At 42.8% G+C, this 14,720-nt stretch overlaps 1 non-coding gene across 1 annotated transcript; it reads left to right on the forward strand.

Moving 5' to 3' along the window:
- The first annotated feature begins 517 nt into the window (after positions 1-517).
- TRNAR-ACG (transfer RNA arginine (anticodon ACG)) lies at positions 518-590 on the forward strand. Its single transcript has one exon. It is a non-coding gene; the product is annotated as a tRNA-Arg (tRNA).
- Positions 591-14,720: the final 14,130 nt, after the last annotated feature.

Here is a 14,720-nt window from a genome sequence, read left to right on the forward strand (position 1 = left end):
GGGGACAGTGGAAAGTGAGGCAGAAGGCACTTGAGTCTTTGGTCACCTAAGGGAGTGCCATACAGGTCACGAACTGCCTATTTCTGGGTTTCTTTTAGATGAAAGAAAAATAAATTTCTAATGTGCTCAAGCTACTGCTGCTTTTTTTTTTTTAAGGAAAATCCTTTTTATTTATTTATTTATTTATTTATTTTCGGCTGTGCTGGGTCTCCACTGCTGCGTGTGAGCGTCACTGTGGCGAGTGGAGGCTACTCTTCACTGTGGCGTGTGGGCTTCTCATTTCGGTGGCTTCTCTTGTTGTGGAGCGTGGGCTCTAGGTGCCCAGGTTTCCATAACTGCAGCACCTGGGCTCAGTAGATGTGGTGTGTGGGTTTAGTTGCCTCGAGGTATGTGTCATCTTCCCAGACCAGGGATCAGACCCATGTCTCCTGCCTCAGCAGGCAGATTATTATCCATTGTGCCACGAGGGAAGTCCAGGCCACTGCTTTTAAAATTTGAATTTGATTTATTTTTAACTTCCCTGGTGGCTCAGATGGTAAAGCGTCTGCCTACGATGCAGGAGACCTGGGTTCAATCCCTGGGTCAGGAAGATCTCCTGGAGAAGGAAATGGCAATCCACTCCAGCATTCTTGCCTGGAAAATCCCATAGACGGAGGAGCCTGGTAGGCTATAGTCCATGGGGTCACAAAGAGTCAGACATGACTGAGTGACTTCACTTTCACTTTCACTTTAATTCTGGTAAAAAATAATACAAACTTTACCATCTTAACCATCTTTAAGTGTACAGTTCTGTAGCACCAGCTATATTTACATGAACTATTTTGTTTTACATTTTTTGTTTAGACAGAGTCAAGCCTAATCCTAACAAAGCACACTAGAAACTCTTTTAACTGACCTCCAATGAACTACTTGTTAAATTAAGGATACTCTCTACTTAGTAAAGTGGACTAGTTGTTGCCCATCACGCAATGCTCTCGGTTACTAAATAATTCTCTAGAACAATGTTTCTCACACTTGTGTATGACTTGCATTTCTGGATTCTGGTTCCAGTAGGTCTGGAGGTGGCCTGAGAATTTTGCTTTTATAACCATTTCCCAGGGGATGCTGCTGCTGCTGGTCTGGGGACACTTTGAGACTCACTGATATAAGGACACCCCAGTCTTCTGTCCCCGTCAGTGGAGCTGAATGTTACCAGGAATCAATTGTGTTTGCCATCAAACCTGTTTATTGTACTTGGAATTGTCTTTAGAATTGTAATGATGTAAACCTGCTTATAGGTAATATACTTGTGACTGTAATTTGAATAAATGTCATATAAACTTATGAAAACATAGTCAGAAAAATAACTCTTATTCTGGAACTAAACTGAGTACTTTGGAATTACTTGATATACATACCCACTAAAGGAGTACTGCCAAGTCAGGCTTGGTGCGGCAACTCTTAAAGAAAGAAAAGAATCGATAAAAACTGAGAAATGGTGCATTCACATTGCTTTAAAAGTGTCTTTAAATTATTGTTTTACTTTAAATAAATCAACCCTACAAACAGTAAATGTTGCCTTATGGCTATGGTATATCAAAAAAGATAAAGTAGGACTTCAACCAGTGAACCCCCTCTTTTTTTTCAATTAATTAATTAATTTTGATTGGAGGATAATTACTTTACAATATTGTGATTTTTTTTTTTTGCCATATATCAGCATGAATTGGCCACAAGTATACATGTATATGCCGCATCCTGAACCCCCCTCCCACCTCCCTCCCTACCCTATCCCTCTGGGTTGTTCCAGAGTGAACTGAATCTTAAACAAACAAACAAACAAAAAAACCTTTGGAACATTGGCAAACGAATGCATGCTTAAATGTTTTAAATTAAAATAGCATTCTAAACTAAAATAATCCATTTAAATGAAAACAAGCTATTTAAAGTATGTTCCCTGTTGCCTTGCCTTTTCAGTTAACTGATGGTCTTAGCCTGGGTCACCCAAAATTTAGAGCCTGTGGAAATGGCTTATGTACTATTACTTTAATTGGAATGCAGCCCAAGCAAGACGAAAAAAAGGAAAGTGAGTCCAGGAAGGAGACACTAATGTGAAAATGCCCAGCGGAGCCAGCCTGCACTTGGAATCCAGTGGGACTGATTTCTTATAGGTTAATTTTCTGAGAAACTGCTCTTCAGCACAGTATGTCTGGATTAAGGAGGGAGAAGAATTGACTTGTCTCCCGTCTCCCATTGGTTAACGGTTTGCTGTGAGGGGTGTTAATTCCCTTACACTCCTGTCTGGGCATGAGTAGGCACCAGGGCAGGCTTCCTGGGCACGTGACCAATGAAGTCATAGCCGATCTCAGACTCAGACCCACTCTTGGGATTTAATGCTCTGTAGGTACTGCCTGGAAAGTCTTACTAATTTTATTTCTGAACTTGTGTTTTATAAGCGAAGTTTGAGGGATGACGCAGCCTGCGCCGAGGGGCTTGGTGCCTCTGCTCAGAGTGGTCTCTTCTTTTCCCTGCCTCCCTGAGATGGGTTCTCAGTGCCCGACTTTGTACTGCTTGGTCTTGGGTGGTGCCCTGGACCCTAGGAAGGGTCCACACTCACCTGGTGAGTATATCTCTGCTCGAGGGAGTGCCGCATGAAATAGCAGATAAAATATACCATGACAGGTCAAGAGAGAGACTTTGGAAGAAGAAAAAGGCTTTTATGCCTTTTGAACAAGTGACTTCACATTTTCAGTTTGTACCGCAAATTCTGCAGCGGGCCCTGCGGGCACGGAGTGGGTCTGTGTGTACTGTATCTTGGTGTTGGTGAGGATGCTCCAGGGCAAGGATGGGAGTGTGCAGCTTGGTGTGGAGCACCAGCTCTTGTGTGCCTCAGTGGGTCAGAGGCCACACGGAGAGGTCACTACCATTGCAGCTGTATCTGGAACAACTGGCCAAAGGCGGGTGGGTGAGACCAAGAAGGTCTGGACAGGTGCGCGACAAGTGCTGAGACAGCTTGCCTCTTCTATCTCTCAGGTTGGTTCTACCCTCTCCCTGTATCTGGCTCTCATACTGTGATATGTGGCCTTCGTTTTTGTGATGTGAAGATGTTTTTATGTCTTCCCTGAGAAAGGAGGTGCACATTCACGAGATGATGGCCTGCCATAAGTTCTGAAAAGATTTAGCAAAATGGCTACAACTGATGCTGCAACCTGCAACTTGTCCTATACTTGTAGTAGATATCCATCATCAACTTCTCCCTCTGCCACCCCTTCTAGATCCCTCTCTTCCTTGTCCAACACTCCACTGGTCTGAGTTCCTTTGCTGGTAGACTGACCTAGACCTTCATCTTTGGGGGATCAGAATCCTTAGTTGCCTTAATTTGATCAGTCACTGATAAGTCAACTCTCCATCCATTGTTATCACTGGGCAAGGAAGCACCAAGAGATATTCCAGTAGGTCCCTTGCCTTGGGTTTTAGACATACTCTGTCCTGTTCCATTGTGTAGTATCCATCCTAGCCTCTCATGCTAGTTAGAAATAAACTCATGTATTTGCTTGTTGGTCTACTGGATTGAGGAGATGAAAGTGACCAAGTAGGAGTCAAGGCTTCAAGGTTAGTAGAGGTCTTACTGTGTTTCCTAGCAGAAGTATCCTCACCCAGGACAGGGAGTCCTAACACAGCAGAGTCTAAGGCTAAAGGAATGAGAAGCACGAATTCTGAGCAATAATGCCGTGTCAGTAGCTCAGTGACAGTCTCTGCTCTTGGCAGTTTGGGCCTTCAGCAGTGGTAGTAGCTACATGAGTCTTAGTGAGCGGTAATTCATGCTATTTAGCCCATCCATAGCAGGGAGCATGGATGGAAGCTGTGGGTATAGCATGGGTCTACTGCACAAGCACAGTGGTGGCCAAGAAAGAAAGGCTGACTCATGTCCATAAGACAAGTCATCCTGTCCATCTGGTTGGTGAGAGCCTTAGCTGGAAGGAACACCCACTGAGGGTGTTAGCATGAGTCTCAGAGACCTAAACACTTAGTGTATACTTCTATAGATCCATCCACATACCCCTTCCCCAGACCACTTCTTTCTTTCTTACTGAAATATAATTGATTTACAATGTTGTGTTAATTTCTGGTGTACAGCAAAGTGATTCAGATATATATATATATTTTCCAGATTATTTTTCATTACAGGTTATTATAAGACATTGAATATAGTTCCCTGTGCTATACACTAGGATCTCGTTGTTTATCCAGACATCCTTATTTCTGATATTCCAATCTTGTTCTTTCAGGGCTTGACCATTAAGCCATTTTTGGCCACTGTTTAGGAATTTATGTTTATCTGTATTTCAGGCCCCTCCATATGAAATGGATGACCAAGTATACTGCTCAGAGCTCTGCCGACAGGGAGAATTTGCCTTCATCCCAGCCCTTTAGACCCACTCCTGAGTAATGCAGCTGTAGCATTTTGTTTTTATACCAATATACTGGTATTGGCCCATCTATGGACCACACCTGAGTCCTTTCCTCTTCTGTTAATTGGTATCAAGGAATCCTCTATGAGGCTGTGAGTCAAGGAAGAGGCGTTAATACACTAGAGGGAGGTGCAGGGGAATCTGAACTGCCTGTTTAGGTAGTTTGCTTATACCTTCAGGACTTGCTTGGGCCCAAAACTAAATACACATTTTCCATCATATAGTGGATTGCTGTATTTCTCTGACCTCATAATTCAGTGATCTAATCCCATCCAGCTTAGTGGGCAGTTCTCATAGTCACTTGTACAGTCAGTTGATGGCCCAAGATCAGTCAAGTTCTATGAGGTCTCAGTGGTACCAGGAGCTGTTTTTCAAATGAAGAATAGTCCTTGGCCACGGAAGATCTGGCCTTGCTTCACAACCCTCGTGTTTTGTGCTAACTTTCCGCCAAGGCTTTCCAGAGACTCTGCACAGCGTTCTCATCCACTGCAGATACTTCTAGCACTGCCTGCAGGGGCTGCTGGGCAGTAAGGTGGCAGAGCAGATGCACCTCTGCTTGGACTCGTGCTTTCAGAACCCAATCCCAGGTAGAAGGGTGAGGGCAGAGGGTAAGGCAGGAGAGGAGAGAGTGTGAATGTGTAGCAGTCAATAGGCCACCACTTGGGTTTGAAAACGACTGATTTCTCACGAGGAAAATGTTGTTTTCTATTTCTTTAATTTGTTGTTACATCTATATGAGATGATGGATTTGTTCACTACACCTATTGTGATAATCATTTCATGATGTATAAAAGTCAAACCATTATGCTGTACTCCTTAAACTTACACTGTGCTGTTATGTCAATTACATCTCAATGAAACTGGAAAGGGGAGAAAAAAAGGATGATTGATTTCTCAATCTTGTGAGATTATTTTCTGGCTGTCTTTGAATTTGATTTTTTTTTTTTTTCAGAGCAGTCCATAAGGAGATGAAAGGGAGAAGAATTTATCTGTCAGCTGCTCTCTTGCCTTAGTCAGATTCAACCCATGGGGCATTATTTGCCTCACATATGTGGGAGCTGAGGAGGTCTGCCTCAAAAGATGGGTCCTCAGGAAAAACCTGGAGGTTAGACATGTGATCTGAGGTGTGGACACAAAAGAAGATGCTCTTGGATTGTTGCAGCTGAGTTACTTCCTTGCATAAAATTCCCTGATATGCTCTGTCCTTAGTTGTGTCCAAGTCTTTACGATCCCATGGACTGCAGGACGCCAGGCCTCCTCGTCCATCACCAACTCCCGGAGTTTTCTCAAACTCATATCCATTGAGTCAGTGATGCCATCCAACCATTTCATCCTCTGTTGTCCCCTTCTCCTCCCACTTTCAGTCTTTCCCAGCATCAGGATCTTCTCCAATGAGTCAGTTCTTCACATCAGGTGGCCAAAATATTGGAGCTTCAGCTTCAGCATCAGTCCTTCCAATGAGTATTCAGGACTGATTGCCTTTAGGATGGACTGGTTGGATCGCCTTGCTGTCCAAGGGAGTCTCAAGAGTCTTCCCCAACACCCCAGTTCAAAAGCACCAATTCTTCGGTGCTCAGCTATCTTTATGGTCCAACTCTCACATCCATATTCAGACATGACTATTGGAAAAAACATAGCTTTGACTAGATGGACCTTTGTCGGAAAAGTAATGCCTCTGCTTTTTAATATGCTGTCTAGGTTGATCATAGCTTTTCTTCAAAGGAGCAAGCATCTTTTAATTTCATGGCTTCAGTCACCATCTGCAGTGATTTTGGAGCCCCCCAAAATAAAGTTAGCCACTGTTTCCACTGTTTCCCCATCTATTTGCCATGAAGTGATGGGACCAGATGTCATAATTTTGTTTTTTGAATGTTGAGTTTTAAGCCAGCTTTTTCACTCTCATCTTTCACTTTCATCAAAAGGCTCTTAGTTCCTTTTCACTTTCTTCTCTAAGGGTGGTGTCATCTGCATATCTGAGGTTATTGATATTTCTCCCAGCAATCTTGATTATAGCTCGTGCTTCTTCTAGCCCGGCGTTTCGCATGATGTACTCTGCATAGAAGTTAAATAAGCAGGGTGACAATATACAGCCTTGATGTACTCCTTTCCCAATTTGGAACCAGTCCATTGTTCCATGTCTGGTTCTAACTGTTGCTTCTTGACCTGCATACAGGTTTCTCAGGAGGCAGGTCAGGCAGTTCGGTATTCCCATCTCTAAGAATTTTCCACAGTTTATTGTGATCCACACAGTCAAAGGCTTTGGCATAGTCAATGAAGCAGAAGTTTTTCTGGAACTCTTGTTTTTTCGATGATCCAATGGATATTGGCAATTTGATCTCTGGTTCCTCTGCCTTTTCTAAATCCAGCTTGAGCATCTGGAAGTTCACGGTTCACGTACTATCAAAGCCTAGCTTGGATAATTTTGGGCATTACTTTGCTAGCGTGTGAGATAAGTGCAATTGTGCGGTAGTTTAAGCATTCTTTGGCATTGCCTTTCTTTGGGATTGGAATAAAAACTGACTTTTCCCAGTCCTGTAGCCATTACTGACTTTTACAAATTTGCTTGTGTATTGAGTACAGCACTTTCACAGCATCATCTTTTAGGATTTGAAATAGCTCAGCTGGAATTCCATCACCTCCACTAGCTTTGTTTGTAGTGTTGCTTCCTAAGGCCCACTTGACTTCACATTCTAGGATGTCTGACTCTAGGTGTGTGATCACACCATCATGGTTATCTGGGTTATTAAGTTCTTTTTTGTACAGTTCTTCTGTGTATTCTTGCCACCTCTTCTTAATATCTTCTGCTTCTGTTAGGTCCATACCATTTCTGTCCTTTATTGTGCCCATCTTTGCATGAAATATTCCCTTGGTATCTCTAATTTTCTTGAAGAGATCTCTAGTCTTTCCCATTCTATTGTTTTCCTCTATTTCTTTGCATTGATCACTGAAGAAAGCAACTCTACATTCAGATAGGTATATATCTTTCCTTTTCCCCTTTGCCTTTAGCTTCTCTTCTTTTCTCAGCTATTTGTAAGGCCTCCTCAGACAACCATTTTGCCTTTTTGCATTTCTTTTTCTTGGGGATGGTCTTGATCACTGCCTCTTGTACAATGTCACAAACCTCCATCCATAGTTCTTCAGGCACTCTGTCTATCCGATCTAATCCCTTGACTCTATTTGTCACTTCCACTGTATAGTTGTAAGGGATTTGATTTAGGTCATACCTGAATGGTCTAGTAGTTTTCCCTACTTTCTTCAATTTAAGTCTGAATTTGGCAAAAAGGAGTTCATGTTCTGAGCCACAGTCATCTCCCCGTCTTGTTTTTGTTGACTCTACAGAGCTTCTCCATCTTCGGCTGCAAAGAATGTAATCAAAATTGATTTATTTTGGATTGATTATATTCTTTGCAGCTGTGTCCAATAATTAGCATCAAATCTAGTGATGTACCTGGTCTGGTTCCTGCTCACCTCTCTGACTTTATCTTACTCGACTCACTTCCTCCACCAGTTGATTTCTTTCTGTCCCAAGTTTTGATGATTTTGCCCTTGCTGTTCTCTCTGTCTGGAGTGCTCTTCTCCTTGATCTGTGCCGGCTAGTTCTTCTAGAGTTCACTCCATCCAGTGTAGCCCACCCCTTTCTGTCCCACCACTCCACTTCTAATTCTTTTTTGTTGTTGTTGCCTGTGTTTTGTCTCTCACTGGTCGCCATTAGAGTTTGACTCCATGAGAGCAGAGAACTTATCCTTCTTTTTCACTCTTGTATTTGCTGCACCTGGACTAGGGTTTCGTGCAAAGTCCACTCCAGTCCTCTTGCCTGGAAAATCCCACGGACGGAGGGGCCTGGTGGGCTGCCGTCTATGGGGTTGCACAGAGTTGGACACGACTGAGTGACTTTACTTTCACTTTTCACTTTCATGCATTGGAGAAGGAAATGGCAACCCACTCCAGTGTTCTTGCCTGGAGAATCCCAGGGACGGTGGAGCCTGGTGAGCTGCCGTCTATGGGGTCGCACAGAGTCGGACACGACTGAAACGATTTAGCAGCAGGAGCAGGCACTCAGTACATATTTCTTTTTTTTTTTTTTTCAATACATATTTCTTAAATGAGTGTTTGAATAGTGATACTTGTAATGGCAGTATTTACGACTAAACCAAGACTTCCTCTTTACAAATACAACATGCTTAAAAGATATTATTTGTTAGATACTTTTTAAAAACAGCATCCTGTTTCCTGCTTTGACTGAAGAAAAAACACAGAGGACTAACAGTTGGCTGTCAATGGTCAGTTAGGTAAAGTAGGTTTTCCTAAGGAGGATTCAAATTTGGGCTCCATTTGTGCAACTAACTGCCAGAAACTTCATAGCTAATTTCCTATGGACCACATTGAAGTTTACACATATGTGTATCATAGAGATGACCAGGGCCTCTATTAGGCCAAAAAACAAACCAAATCAACCCTCCCCCCCAAACCTTCCCAAGCCCCTTCCTGTGCCAATAGAGCTATTCTGTTATGTAGAAAGCACATGAGACTTATTTTAGAACCATGGTATTACTACTGTCTAAAGCCTCTTGATGAACGTGAAAGAGGAGAGTGAAAAAGTTGGCTTAAAAATCAACATTCAGAAAACTAAGCTCATGGCATCTGATCTTCCTTTCTTGTTCTGCTCGGAATATTTTTTGAATTTTCATCAGACAAATATTACCCATTTAAGGGAAGCAACTGTGAGGGGCTTCAGTGAGACCTACATAAAAAGTCACAGGAAACATTTCCACTGCAACTAAGTAACCGTCTATTGAAATTCACTAGAAATAAATTACTGTGGATGTTTTCTCCCAGTGACACTGTTTTCTCCTAAGACATCAGTAGACATGCCTGTCTTTCCCTTTTCCTTTACAGGTGTAGGTTTGCAGAGTTTCGGAGTTTGTCCAGGTCTCAAAAAACCTGAACCATTTTTCTTTGTACCATGCAATAGTTAAAATTTAGAGCCATCAGGAAAAGACTCCAACTAATTTGGAAGATTTGGGGGAAAGCTGATTGTTTACCTCTACTGAAAGCAATTTGAGTCTGTAATCTCTATCCTGTAAAACTTCTTTCTTTGTCTTCCTGCCTTCAGAGGTGGGAGGTGGGTAACATTTCCACTTTGCAGAGCTTTCTATCCATATTTGTTCTCTCTAGATCATTCTCAGGATGATGATGAGGATTTAGTTGTGGGTGATGCACACCTATGCGCAATTTGAATGAACAGTCCTGTGCATTTCTAGCCGAGAATGTGACCAAGAAGTTCAGGATCAGTGCTTTATGGTTGGAGCCCGTTGGTCAGCGTGCCCTTTCTAAACATTACATGGGGTGTGACTAGAGCAGCATGATGCTCTTTTGTTTCCACGGAGGGTTTGGGAAACAGTAGGACTTTGAGTTCACCCCTCCCAGAGCAGAAGACTGAACTGAAACTACCGGCTGGAATCGCCCTGGTTCCTCTCTCGAGTAAATCACTTTCACATTTGTTGCAGCTGGCTCTGCTTGGTCCCTGAAGCGGCAATTGCACAACTTGCTGCACACGTCCTGTAGCCCTACCTTTGTGCTTCCGATCCCTCTTCAGTAAAATGTTCTCAGCGCACAAAAGCAGTGGCTGAAGCTTCGGGCAGAGAGGGAGGAGGGAGCCAGCCGGCTGCAGGGCGGCTGCAACATCTCCAGTGGATACGGACGCTGCTAACCCTGCCTAGGAAACTAATGGAGCATCCCTAAGAAACCCCAACTCCAGCTTGGCTCACCCCAGCCTTCTCCCCCACCTCCAGACCCCCAGGTGAGACTAACTCCAACCAACCCACCCCGAGGCCAGCAGTCCAGCCAGCCTGCCCGTGGAAGGCATGCTTCTGACTCCCGGAATTCCACCTGAATCTTAGCATGTTTTGTTTTGTGGAAAGATAAGGCCGTTACCCCAATTTTCCTTTATTTTCCAGAAATTTCTTGTCTGTGGTAACTGAAAACATTTCCTCTGGGGATGGGGTGAAAAAAAAATAAAGGGGCATAAATGTTTACAATGCAAAGTTGTTTGGCTTATGTAGGGAGACTTTAGAGACTCCTGCTAACTAACCAGGTTACCCACACGAGGCTTCCAACTACCTCTCGGGAACAGCGGCTGAAAGGCGAGGGTATGGATGTGATGCTGCTATTTGTGGGCATCTGTATCAGTGTTTATATTTAAATATATTTCCCTCTAAGAATTTTTAATTGGAGATTTTGCCTTGAGGATCTCCAATAAATCAGAGAAGGAGCTAAACGGAGTTATTTCGCTTCTAACCAAACTTTAATTCGGGGCTTTCTTTCCCCTGCAGTTCTTGCCCCGAAGCGATCTGTAAAGGAACCCACTCTGATACAGTTTGAAAAGTGCATTTTGTACTTGGCTCTTTCTTTGATCGAATTAATCTGGGCTTTTTTGTAGTTCTAAATGAGGCCTAGGGGCTGACAATGTAGCGGTTTAAAGGGGATTTTAGGGGATAATAGTCAATGCAAATAGTGCCATGAGAATGGCAACTTGCTTTTGCACTTTCAATCACATAATAACTGCAAAGAAAGCTTTTAAAATGAATTGAAATTTTGTGGCATGCCATCTGGGATTATTTGGGGAAACAGTTCTGAATACTGCAGTTGGGTGAAAGAATGGTGGTACGTCTGCTCTTGAGCTGACAAGTCTCACATGGCAACCTTATGTTAACTGGTGCCAAGTTGGCTAGCATTTTTTTTTTTTATTTTATTATTTTCTTTCTCTCGGATTATCTGCAAAAATTCTCTTTGATTGCTGGTATTTGGGTCTGAAAAACTTTTCCATTGTTGAGGAGTTCAATTCAACCCCTTGCAGCTGCTGATCCCCTCATTGTTCCCCTCGTTATGTGTACGCGTCTCAGATGAATGTAGCCAAGCCTTTTAGTGCCTTAATAGGTGTCTACATAAAGGTCATTTATTCTGCCGCACTTGTTTTAACAAAAGTTTATACACAAACAACAACCACAGCTAAAACATTCACATTAATCAATTTCCTCCTGATTGCAGAATGCAAAAACTGCTGCAGGCCAGAGCCCAGGGCATGAAAAATGTTTTCCGTGTATGGTGTTGTAAAACAGAAAATAGTTTAAGCAATTTCATCAAGGGCAAAAGCAGGGCGAGGCATCGTTGTGGCCACACAGTTTCTAATTGATATTTCCCATCCTGGTGTCTCTGTATCTATGCAGCGGTGTCAGATCACTTTGAGAGCAGAGAGACTCTTAGGAATGGAGGGAGTGGAGCTTTTAACTCTGCCCCTGATATTCAGCCTGGCTTGGGAGCTGCTCTAGGTGAACTTCTGGTGGGTGTCAGCTACAGTCTCAGTAGGAAAGGCTGTGTAGGTGATAATCAGAATCTGGAGAAAACGGCATAAAGGTATTTGCAATTTGCAACAACAACAAAAAAATCATTTCCTTGCTGATGTATGACCCACCCTGTTATACAAAAGAAAAGACAACCACAACCAGTCCTTTCCAACTGCAAACTCCACAGAAGGCTGTTTTTAGGATGAAGTAAATGATGAAAATAGTTGCTGCCAATCGTCAATGCTGATAAGGAGGCTGACTTGCTAACTAAACTGCTGCACATGCAGACAGACAAGCAAGGGTTTCTGAGGCATCTTGGTGCTGTTCTTCGGTGCTGTGAGGGAATTGCCCAGCCCAGTGGACGTCATGTGGGAATTAGAAAACTCTGGCCACGTGGGAGAGGGAACAAGGAGTCCCACCCACCCTGCCTCCCTGAGCAAACCCCAGACTCTGCCTCAGCTGCTGCCGTAATTCAGAGACATAAGCACATTTCTCCACCCATCTCAGGATGATACTGAGTACTGTCATGGCTGTCTTCACTAGATCCTTCAGGAAGTAAAATCAAACACACTACAGGGTGTTCATAGGTTATTCTCCTTTGCTGTATCGGCTTGCAAGCTTCTCGATCCTTTTAGCTTAAGCCTGACAGCACTAGAGAAGTTAAAGACTCAAGTCCTTAGATACTTCGGAGGTTTTGTGAAGATAAAAAAAACTCTGTGACTTTGTCTTCGTGTGTCTCCACCACTTCCCCCATCCTCATTGGAGGATCTCCTCCCTTCCCTGTATACATCTCCGCGGCTGAGGACGTTTCTAGTGGACCCGATTGGTTCTCTCAGCCATCTGGGTTAGAGAGATGCTTCTCAAACTCTAAAGAGTGTGTGAATGACCTGGGATGTTGTTAAAATACACATTCTTTTTTTAACAAAGTTATTTATTTTCAGCTGTGCTGGGTCTTTGTTGCTGCACACAGGCTTTCTCTAGTCGTGGTGTGTGGGCTGCGGTGGCTTCTCTTGTTGTATGGGCTCTAGAGCATGGGCTTGGTCATTGTGGCTCATGGGATTAGTTGCTCCGTGGCATGTGGGATCTTCCCTGACCAGGGATTGAACCTGTGTCCCCTGCATTGGCAGGCAGATTCTTTACCATTGAGCCACCAGGGAAGCCCCCAAACCTGCATTTCTGACAAGTGCCCTGGTGATGCTGATGCTGCCGGGGGCTTGGGATTCTAACTTACCTGGAGATGAGATATAGCTCTCACTGTCCCAAAGGGTTGAGCTAGATGAGATAGTACTATATGTCTATAAAAATAGCTACAATGAAAAATAATGACAGTACCAAATGCTGGTGAGGATGCAGGTAAAGTGGATCACCCTTATATTGCCAATGGGAATGTGAAATGGCCCAGCCAGCCTGTAAGACAGTTTTGGCAGTTTCTTATAAAACTAAATACATAACTGTCCAACAGTTGTACAGCACCCAAGCAGTTGTACTCTCGGACATCGATCCCAGAGAAATGAAACTTTCTCATCACAAAAAACTGTGACTATTTATAACAGCTTTATTTACAATAGCTAAAAATTGGAGGCAACTTAGATATCCTTCCACAAGTAAATGGCTAACCAGTAATTGTATTTCAACAGATACAATCTTTTAAGACATCGTTTGTGATGTCTTAGGAGGATCTTAGAGGTGAAAATGTTAGGAACTACTTTGTCAGTGCTTACTAAGTCTGATGTAATTGGTCTATGTGGTGTGATGGGGAGCTCGGTAAGCAATACATTCTCACAGAAAAAGAGGAAATGATAAAGTGCTCATTGCCCAGAGTCCAGCAAATGGAAAATAAAAAAAGTAGAAAGTAGTGAGTAAGCATATTTATACCAAGGGTATTTAGTAAAAAAAAAAACAACCTGCTTCTAAGATATAGTTGATGCAAATTCATCTTTGTTATTCTTCTCTGACTGCCCCACTATAGTATAGTATTAATAATAATGATTCTGATATATTATTGGGTTTTGAAGTGCTTTCTGTGTTACTGAATTGCTTAATAAATGCTATTGTAGTTAGACACTACAATATCACAGTTTTCTGCAAACTGGTAATACATGGATGGTCTCCTTATGGCATCTCTTAGTTAATGTTTGCAGATCCAGAACCTGCCCATCCCCATTCCTTAGAGATGTTCAGGAGTTGAAGGTACCTGGACAAAAGAGAGCTCATATACTCCTCCTTAAATTGCTAATGAAGTGGCTTATCTATTGGTCCAGATTATCAGTCAGAGTGGGTTTTAGGGTCCAAGCATCTAGAAGTGCCAAGCCAAGGGGCTCATTTTGTGTTGGTCGTGCTAAAATGGCAGTCTACGGGCACCCCCACCTCTGGTCCTAGAGAAGCAATGGCAGCTGACTCCTATATAATACTTTCTGTGTACCACACGCTATTCTAAGTATTTTACACAGGTTAACTTATTTAATTCTCCTTACAACCTTACAAGATTGCTGCTATTCCCATTCCAACTTACTGATGAGAAAACTGAGGCACAGAGAAGTTCAATTGCCCAAGGTCATACAGTTTAGCAGAACCAAAGTTCAAACCCAGCTCATCTTGCTCTGGAGTTCTTGGCCTATGCAAACGCATAGGTGTTATAATTCTATTTCAAGGCCAGATATTTTTATTTTAATATGTCCCAAATTGTCTAGAATTTGTTTTGGTGTCCTTTTCTGAATGAATTTACCCATTAAGTGTCTATATCACAAAGCCTGTGGATCGACATGCAGTGATGAGTTTGATGAAATGGTAAGTCACAATGGTGGGATACATTAATCGTGGAGCCTCACAGATGGCAGAAGATCCAGATGGAGAGATGTTATTCTCAACGTCATTGTGCATGTCAACTCTTTTGATGAGGTCTGCATAATTAACCAGTTTCTGGTAC

Source organism: Bos mutus, chromosome 4 (assembly GCF_027580195.1).
Source record: "Bos mutus isolate GX-2022 chromosome 4, NWIPB_WYAK_1.1, whole genome shotgun sequence".
In the NCBI taxonomy this organism is placed as follows: Eukaryota; Metazoa; Chordata; class Mammalia; order Artiodactyla; family Bovidae; genus Bos; species Bos mutus.